Source organism: Eucalyptus grandis, chromosome 3 (genome assembly GCF_016545825.1).
Source record: "Eucalyptus grandis isolate ANBG69807.140 chromosome 3, ASM1654582v1, whole genome shotgun sequence".
Taxonomy (NCBI): Eukaryota; Viridiplantae; Streptophyta; class Magnoliopsida; order Myrtales; family Myrtaceae; genus Eucalyptus; species Eucalyptus grandis.
Window position 1 is genome coordinate 7,700,804 of NC_052614.1, and position 10,197 is coordinate 7,711,000.

A 10,197-nucleotide genomic window follows, 5' to 3' on the forward strand; every position below is an offset into this window, starting at 1 on the left:
CCTAGAGGTGGCCGGCGGGGTTGCGGCCCTCGCCCAGCCTCTCCCGTGGGCCACCGATGAGGCGGCTTTCGGATTTGGGCGAGGCCAACCTCGCCGCGGGCCGACGAGGCCATGGCGGCCATCGCCGGGCGGAGGTGAGGGCCGCAAAGCCCTCGCCGGCCCGCCGGCGAGGTGCGACCCTCGCCGGCCTCACCCAAGGTCTCCTCTCCCATGGCTTAGCCCAGCTCCCGACCTCAACCCCTCCGCGAAACCCTGCGCCGGCCCGGCAAGGGTCACGGCCCTCGCGCTCCAATGGCACAGCCGGCCTCGCCCGAGATCCGGGCAAGGCAGCCCTGGGCAAGGCCAAGCGAGGGCCGTGACTCGCCGTGGCCGGCGAGGCTTCGCGGCCTCGCTCCACCCCGGCGATGGCTGCCATGGCCTCGCCAACCGCGGGCGGAGGCCTCGCCAAATTCGAGCAAAACCGCCTCACCGGAGACCCCGGGAGGTCAGGCGGGCGCGAAACCCTCACCTACGGCAGGTGAGGGTTTCGCGGCCCTCGCCTAGATCACCTCTAGGAAGAAGACGAAAGAAAAAAATTAATTAAAATTAATAAAAAAATTCGAAAAATTAAAAAAAAATCATAAAAATTGCCATGTCAGCGTCCGGTCACCGGCCACGCGTCCACGTCGGCGTCGGCTGGCTAAAATTGGCGGATGGATTGAATTGGTACCAATATTAAAAGGTTTAGGACTCGAATTGGTCTAATTGAAAAGTTTAGACCGAATTGGTACCAATGCAATAGGTTTAAGACTTTTTGGTACTTTTCCCAATATTATGCAATCTTAAATCATTTTAATTTTCACTTACCCCAGTCTTAGTAAATTTTAATTAAATGATCCAGGCATTTAATACTTTTTGATTTTCGTAATTTTCCTTAATTAATTCTAAAATTTACAATTCTAGCGGAATAAACTTCCTTAAATGTCTATAAATCACCGCTCTAACATATTCCACGTTACATTTTTAAAAATTGATCCCATAGCTGAGATTTTTCGACTCTAAATCCAAGTCACATTCTGCCCAGACTTATGGTAATCGACAGAAATCAAATCAAGACAATACCGCCACATTGACAGTTTTTACTTTTTCCACCTCCAACATGCGAATCACATAAAACATTCATTGATCATCCAAGTAAAACCCCATCTTTTACATAGATTCAACACGCTTATAACATCCGTTGTTTCCCAAGCACATACACATACATGCAGTCTCAAATGTATCGTTGAAAAATATGCCGATTGGCATACTGAATAAACCAACACATACGATATAGCATCGACTCTTGCATGGTCTCGTGGCTCAACGCACTTATTTTGGGACAATCGCACTTGCAGCGCGATACATAGCCACTAAGCTATAAGATCCTCCAACCTCCGTCTTTTGAAGGCTGCACGGACGAGTTTCAAAATTGAAGGACGACACCACATCAGGAAATAAAGAACCGCCGATACAGGGATACCATCCCAAGGAGCGGACGCAGCTTTATAGGACGACCGCTTAGGAGAATTGCAATGAAAATAAGTGATGCGATCAAGCTTAGGGAGTTACACATTATAAATAGCATATTCGCAATCCAGTACTTATCTGTCATTATGGATTTGCCCGCAGTATGTGTTTCGGAATCATCTTGCCAAGCGCTGCCAGGAGGGTTCCATCTGGCTTAGGATGCTATGGTAGCTAGCAATGTTGCCACCACCATTAGCATATTATACATATTATTTTTGTGAGATCCTGAAATTCGACTGCGTTTCGATAAAGTGAAATTGACATTTCGTCGACGTGCCTATGGCCCTTTTTCTCTGAAAGGTGATCACCACAAGTTAACTAATCTATTGGGTGAAACTGTTAAGAGATGTATCTGCAGTAAAATCCCTAAAAACTACTTAATTAGTTGGATTTGGCTAAAATCACGTCTGATCGATTTTTAACCACGAAATTGAACTTGATTTCGTGAATCGAATTCAAAGCGTGTCATAATTAATTTTTTAGGGCGTTGTATCATTATTCGTCAATTTATCGATTTAATCCAAATTTCAAGAAAAGAAATTATCGGAGGAAAAAATCAAAGACCAAAAGAAAATAGAAAGGGAAAGAGAAAAGAAAAGAAAAGAAAAAAATAAGACCATGTGGTGTTATATTATTTTATTTCTTTTCTTTCCCTCTCTCTTCCTTTTCTCTCTCTTTTCTCTTTCTATCTCCCTCCCCCTTCGTTCGAACACCCACCCCCACCCCCACCGAACACTCCCCCTTGCCAATTTTAAATTGGCTTCTCTCTCTCTCTTTTTCACTTTTTGACTAGTCAAAATTCTATCTCCTCCCTTCTTCTTATCTCTTTCCTTTCTTCTTTCCCTCTCTCTCTCTCTTCTCCCCCACGTGACCGAACACTTCTTCTTCTTCTTCTTTCTTCGCGTGCGAACCAGCGAGCTGAGGAAGAACAGAAGCTGCAGCTCGCCGTCGCCGCCCGTCCTGCCGCCCGCGCACGCCCCGTGCTCCGCCGCCTCCCACCCGCGCTCGCCGTCCTCGCTGTGCGCCGTCCAGCCCCTATTCAGCCTCTGCTCAGCCCTCGTTCCGCCCCGTCCGGCCACCTCCGGCCGCCGTTCGACCCCGCCGGACCGCCACCGGCCTTCCCCCGTGCCTTTCCGCCCTTGTGGAAGTGGTTTGTGGCTGTTTTGTGTCTGTTTTCAGCCATCGCAGCCAACCCACGAAGTGGGTTTCCAACGGCTTTAGGCCCGCTTTTGGGCCGTTTCCGGGCCCCGAACCCGAGCCGTGCTTTGGGAGGAATCGTTCCTCGCGTCGCCCCCGTCGGATTGATCCGATTTGCGCTCGATTTGGTGAGTAATCTCACTAATCCCTATTAGTTGGCTAATTATACTTAAGATTGGTTTAGTTTTAATTAATTAAGTTTATGTGGTTATATTAGTATGAATTAGTGTTTATTAATCAATTGTGATGCGAATTAACCAAATTAATTGTGTAATTAACAAGTAGACGTGGTCTATTATTTATTGGAAGTGTCTCGGGATTTTTCCCGACCCTTAGTGGGCTCCAATTAGGCTTTTTGAGTCTAAGTGGAATTTTTAGTATTTAAATATTAATTTTCGGAATTTAATTAAATAATTATTTATTTTTCGAAAATTCAACTGGGATGGCCCGAGACCAAAATATTATGCTGATGACCGTGGTGAAGTCCGTTTATTTAATCGGGCTTTATTTTGAGCTAAATCGAATTTTTAATATTAATTATTTAATTTTCGACATTAATTAATTATTTATTTATTTATTTTTCGAAAATTCAATTGAGATGGCTAATGACCAGAATATTATGCTGATGACCGTGGTGAAGTCCGTTTATTTAATCGGGCTTTATTTTGAGCTAAATCGAATTTTTAATATTAATTATTTAATTTTCGAAAAATAATTAATTATTTATTTATTTTCCGAAAATTCAATTGAGATGGCTAATGACCAGAATATTATGCTAATGACCGTGGTGAAGTCCGTTTATTTAATCGGGCTTTATTTTGTGCTAAATTGAATTTTTAATATTAATTAATTAATTAATTTTCGGAAATTAAGATTGAGATGGCCGACGACCGAAATCTTGTGTTGATTGTCGTGGCGCAGTTTGTTTATTTATTTGAGCTCTACGTTGTATGGAATTAAATAAATTGTGATGTTTTAGGGATTTACCCTAAATTGATTTGGAATTGATTGAGATTGAATGATTGATTGGTAGATGGCCGATTATGTTTGTTTAGCATTTATAATGCTTTGATTGAGTTGTAAAGTGGATGGAGTTATGAGAGAATTGGAAATACTCTGGGATTGAACCAATCAGACACGGTGTATGGACCTACATGGTTCGGTGATTGGGACATCACCGACGTAAAACGGCGCCTTTAAAGAACGCATGTATCGGTCTAGTACATACATTATGGTGGACTACGTGGTTCGGTGATTGGGATATCAGGCGAAAACGGTGCCTTAAAGAACGCACGATCGGTCTAGTACTCATATTGTTATAGATATGTATGGTTCGGTGACTAAGGATGTCACTTTGCGAAACGACGCCTTAAAGAACGCATACACTTGTCTATTAAATACATTGTTATAGGCATGTGTGGTTCGGTGATTATGGAACTCACTGGCGAAAACGACGCCTTAAATAACGCACACAATTGTCTATTGAATACATGGTTATAGGCATGCGTGGTTCGGTGACTAAGGATGTCACTGGCGAAAACGGCGCATTAAAGAACGCACGCAATTGTCTAATGGATAAGTCACTTTGGTGAACTTGACGCCCGAAAGCATTGACCTAGAATGGTCCGTCTGACATGTAATCGACTAGGTCGATTGATCATTGCTTTGATTTGATGTTGTGAATTGATTCATTGAATGGAAATGACCGTGAGTGGTCTTGTTGGCATATAATCAACTAGGTCGATTTGATCGATGCTTCGATCGGTGATATGATTGCTTGGGTGCCTATTATGAATTGTCGACTTGTAGGTGGGATGAGGCCAAGATAAGTCATCTCGCCCCGTGCGTGTTTAGGCAACTTGTAGTATAATAGTTTACTAATCTGACCTTAGTGGGGTAGAACTCGCTGAGACGTAGTCTCATCCCGGTTTGAGGAAATCATTTCAGGACCCCGTTGAAGAGCTGAGGAGGAATCTGAGAAGGAATACTCTGCAGTGAAACTTAAGGAGAAGAATTTTTGGGAGAAGAAGATAATCTCGAGAGGGGCCTTGAGTACGGCCCGGATGAACTGAAATTCTATCTTCTTTTGAGATCTCCATTTTGATGTGAATAGAGATAGAGTAAAAAGTTGTGAAGTACTCTGGTTTGTGTTTTGTATAAAAGTTTGGTTATAAGTTTCAATATGAAAAATATGGCCCTGCTTTTCTATCCCATCGTTTTATTGTCTGAGGATTTTAACTACTTCCGCATGTGCTTAATAAATGAAATGGTCGGCGATACATAGTCTTGGGATATCGCATGATAAAATTGACCAAGTGAGAAGAATGTGTGCGTGCCCGAGGATCGGGGCGTGACAGTTTTGCCACTCACTTCTTATCCTTTCGTTCTCTTCTCCCACAAGTGGATGGAAGGCGATGGCCGTGTTATTCGCGTGGACTATTTGTCGAGATGGGCTGTTGTCGCGACCTAAATTTCAGGTGCCCTACCTAAGATTTGGTTAATGGATTACTAAGCCTAAACTTTGCTCGAGTTCTCCCAAGGCCATATCAATTCGCGACTTAGATTAAAGTTCTTAACATGCAATTGATTTTTAATTAGGAGTCGCAACTAATCTATTTTTGGTGAGTCGATTAGAAACCCAAGTAAAGTAACGAGAGATTTACTTTACTCCTACGAACTAGAGATTTGTGAGGGGACTTAGTTAGGCTAGATTTTTCTAACGTCATTTCGGTACCTTTCTCTTTTATTTAAAAAAAAAAAATGTTTTACAGGCAGTTTGAATTGATTTTAGTTTACCTCCCTAACATGTGAGGTAATTATGCAGGTGCGCAAACTACCAATTTGACACCCAGATAAAGCAGTGAATAAATTGCAGGACTTACCTCATGGCATCAAAAGCATCTGCAATGTTATATCAAAATTCACATCAACAGTCATAAATATGATTTCTAATTAGCACGCAATCACTTAATTTTTGTTTTCACTTATTTGATGAGAAATGTGCTTTATGCAATGCATGCTCCTAATCTAACATGAAATGATATAACATAGCAATATGATCTAAACTATATGATGTAAGTGCAATATTTTTGTGTTTTCTTAATGAGCATGCAATCTATCCTAGAGAATGAAATTAAAATATTCTAAAACAATTTTTTGGTATTTTTTCATGAAATTCGAAATTAGAAAATTGCGTTAATTATCTATCCAGATTAAGATATCATCTAGCTTATATTAAGAATTAGGTTAGGCAAAATCTTAATTTAAACTAGGATGTTATCTTAACTTGGTAATCCCTAACCTAAAATGCAATTTATCTAAAATTTTTTATCTAAACTTATAAACATTATCTAGAATTAAATTAAACGTGCAATCCTATCTAATACGCAATGACGTGCAAAGAATGTCCTAATTCAAGTTTTTTTTTTCTTTTTCTTTTCTATGAAATTCGAAATTAAAATTGTCACATAATTAAACGTGCAACTTAAAAAAAAAAAAAACTAACATCCTAAATCAATGTTTGTTTTTAGATTTTATTTTTAGAAATTTGAAATAATTAAATTTCCTATTCTAAATATGCAAAATAACCCTAAAAATAGAAATATTCTAAGATGAACCTAATATGTATTTTTTGGGGTTTTCTTTTACGAAAAAAAAAATGATTTAAATAGCACGACAGCAAATCAAGCAATATAAGATTGATATCCATAAATTGACGAATTATATCTGGCGTATGAGATCGGATTGACCAATTTTAAACAAAATCGCAAATCAAATCTCAAGCTTGAGATTGGATTGACGATTTTTCGTGTGATTGCGAGTCAGATTTTGGGCGCGAAAATCAAACTGTCAATCGTATGCACGTTACGATATTAGGGCTTAATCTCTAATTTTTCTTTTAAAAAAAACATATGTGAGATTGAGGATAGGGCAATATATCATAAACTTTAACCACGTGCATCACCAATATTTCAAATAAGGAAACGAAATATTGGACCACCAAATTAGACAAGATTTTCACTTGATATGAATATTAGCTTCCAAATTTTGATGTACGAACGGCGACTTGCGGATCACGATCGGGGCTTGCAATCTAGATGTTCGGGTTCGTTGCTTCTCGTGATGAATGCGCCCGGAGATGAATGGTTCACGATAGAATGAAACTTGGTGATTTCCAAACAAAGCTAGACTTCTCTTGGACGGGTGTTTTGATTCAATCAACACTGGGCAAGCCTTGGGTGAACCTACAAAATAAAACACAGCAGCAAATAACAACAGTAGCTCATCGGGGCCGGTGAACAGCGCATGGTGGTCGTCATGGGTCAGCAGGCAGGCATGGTGCAGTGGTGAGGGGACCGGTGTTGACACCTAAATTTTGGCGACCCGTTTAGTCATTTACTACATTAAAAAATTATGGGTTAATTTTATCCCTGAAAAAATAATTAATTACGTATAGTTTTAGGTGTATTTATTTTTATTTTTAATACGTTGCTTATAAATAGATTAATACGCGTAAGATTTTGGAGGATGCTACACATTGAATTTACGACCGCACAAGAGGGGGGGTGGTTTTTGTTTCTGGAGTTTGACGTAAAAAAAATTGAAGTCCAAGAGAGAAAAATTGCCTTCGGTTTCATTAGGGTTTGGGGGAGGAAAAAGTAGAGGTTTTACTTTGGCTGAAAAAGCAAAAAGCAAAAGCAGAACAGAGAGAGATGTGAGAGTGACAGGAGGGAGAGAAAGGAAAAAAAAAAAAAACATAAAAAGGAAGGAGCTCCTGTTCATCTTCCTCGGAGCCGACGCCTCCTTGCCGCCTGATCTTCTCGCTGGCGCACCCGCCCCCGGCATTCCGCCCTCGACCCCGCGCCGTCGCTGCTGCGCGCCACCGCCGCCCCAAGTCCCATCGCCTGAGCAGCAGCCAGCCACGACGCGCCTCCGCCTGCCGTCCTCAGCACCGGCCGCCCCTGTTTCTGCTCCGCCCACCTTCTGCTCGGGTCCAGCAGCCAGAACACCGCGCTCGAATCAGCCACCGAGTCCCGACGCCAGCAGTCCAAACCGGTCGCCGCGCCGCCACTCGCGTCCACCACCGCTGCACTCCGCGCCCCCCGATTTGTGCCGCCCGAGCGACGACGCCTCCGCCCGACACCGCGAGCCCATCTCGCGAGCACCCGCGCCCTCTGCCGGACTGTCACTGCACCAGCACCGCCGCTCGACTCCTCGCGACGCTCTTGCTCCGACGCCCAGCGGATCTGCCCCGGACCCAAGAAACTGTCGCTGTCCCATCTCGCTGGAATTCTCGCCTGCGAGCACTTCCCTGCGCCCGTCGCTGCGCCCCTGCCTCGCCTGCGACTTGCTGGCCCGCGACTCTCTTGCTGTCTCTGCCCGTGCCGCTCCGACCAGCAACCCGACGCCCGCAGCGCACCACCCGCGACCAGCTGCTGCCGCCGGTCCACCTGCATCGCTGCCGGTCCGCCCGCCGCCGTTCCTCACCGGAGCTCCGGCGACCCACTAAGCCGTCGCTCGCTAACCCTAGTTTAGGAGCCCATTAGGTAGATTTCTTATCTTTATCTTTTATTTTTATTACTTTTATTTATTTATTGTTATAAGTTATCTTGTTTATTTATTTGAAATAATCACCATTAGTAATGATTAAAATTCTCAACAATGAAATGGCTTGGAGAAATTTGTGATTATCAGTTCGATTTTCGCTCTCGAAATCCGACTTACAATTACTTGAAAAATTGCTAATCCGATCTCGAGATTCGATTCGCGATTTTATTTAAAATGGCCAATCCGATCTCACGCGAGATATGGTTCATTAATTTGGATATCGATCTTGCTCTAATTTGCTATCGTGCCGTTTAAGTTAATTTTGTTTTCGTAAAAATAAAATAAAAAAGTAGGTTAAAATTAGGTTTATTTCCTGTTTTAGGGTTTGCATATTTAGAATATGAATTTTATTTCGAATTTTAAAAAATATAAAAAAATCAAAAATCGGATCAATCAATTTAGGTTGCTAGGTTTTTAACTTGGATTGCATGTTTAATTGTTTGGCAATTTTAATTTCGAATTTCATAAAAGAAAAATAAAAAAAAATTAGAATTATGGCATTCTTTGCACGTCATTGCATATTAGGATAGATTGCATGCTTATTAAAAAAATCATGTGCATATAGAATTAGGTTCATAAAATGCACGTCATTTAGTGATTATTATTAGGTTCATTTAATTATTGTTATTAGGTTCATTTAATTAGAAATTGCCCGTTATTAGAATCAAGGTCATTTTAGTTACTTTAGATTGCATACTTAATTATTGCATGTTCATTAAGAAATCACAAAATTTTTACTCATGTCATATAGTTTATGACATATTATCATGCCATATTATTTCATATTATATTAGAAGCATTGCATTGCATATGGATTATATTCTCGTTAAAAAAGTTAAAACAAAAATTGAGTGATGGTGTGTTAATTAGAAATCATATCTAGGATTATTGATGTGAATTCTGATCTAACAACGCAGATGCTTTCGTTGCTATGAGGTAAGTCCTGCAATTTATTTACTACTTTACTTAGGTGTTAAATTGGTGGTTTGCGCACCCGCATAATCGTCTCATATGTTAAATAATTAGATTTAAAATCAATTTAAGTTACCTGCAAAAACATTTTTGAAAATAAAAGAATGGTACCGAAAGGGCATTAGAGAAATCTAGTGTAACCAAGTTTCCGTATCCATAGTTTCTGGTTCGTATGAGTAAAAGAAATCTCCCGAAATAGATTAGTGGCGGCTCATAGATAAAATCTATCTGCATGTTAAGAATTTGAACATAAATATGAATTGGTATGGGATTGGGAGAGTCCGAATTAAGTTTAGGCTTAACAATCCATTAACCAAACCCTAAGTGGTTCACACCCGAAAAATTGGTCACGACAACCGGCGGCGGACCAGTAGCTTATAATTAATAATTGACCGCGATAATTGTAGATCATTCGTAAGTCCGTGTAAATGGTAATTAGTACTCTACGTTTATAGATAGTAAATTACCTCAAGTTATCGTATGCTTAAAAAGTCTTAATGATTATAATTTTTAGTAAGGACCTACAGTGCCATCATTTTCTCAAAAGAGGACCTAAAGTGAAGTTTGTCTCAAATAATGACACAAAGTGCATTCATTTTCTCAAAAGAGGACCTAGAGTGGAGTTTGTCTCAAATAAGGACCCAAAGTGATCATTTAGTCTCAAAGAAGGACCTCATTTGCCGGCCGATGAATAAATGCATCTCCGATGCATATTCCGGTAACTTGATTAGGGATATGTTTGTCCTTTTTTTCTTAAAAATTTTCAGTTGTCTTGTTCTTTATTGTTATTATTATTATTTTAGGTCAATGGTGGCATTGTTCATCATTTTCTTCGTCCCTTATTCGTCTTTTTCTCAAGAACATTAGACTTGG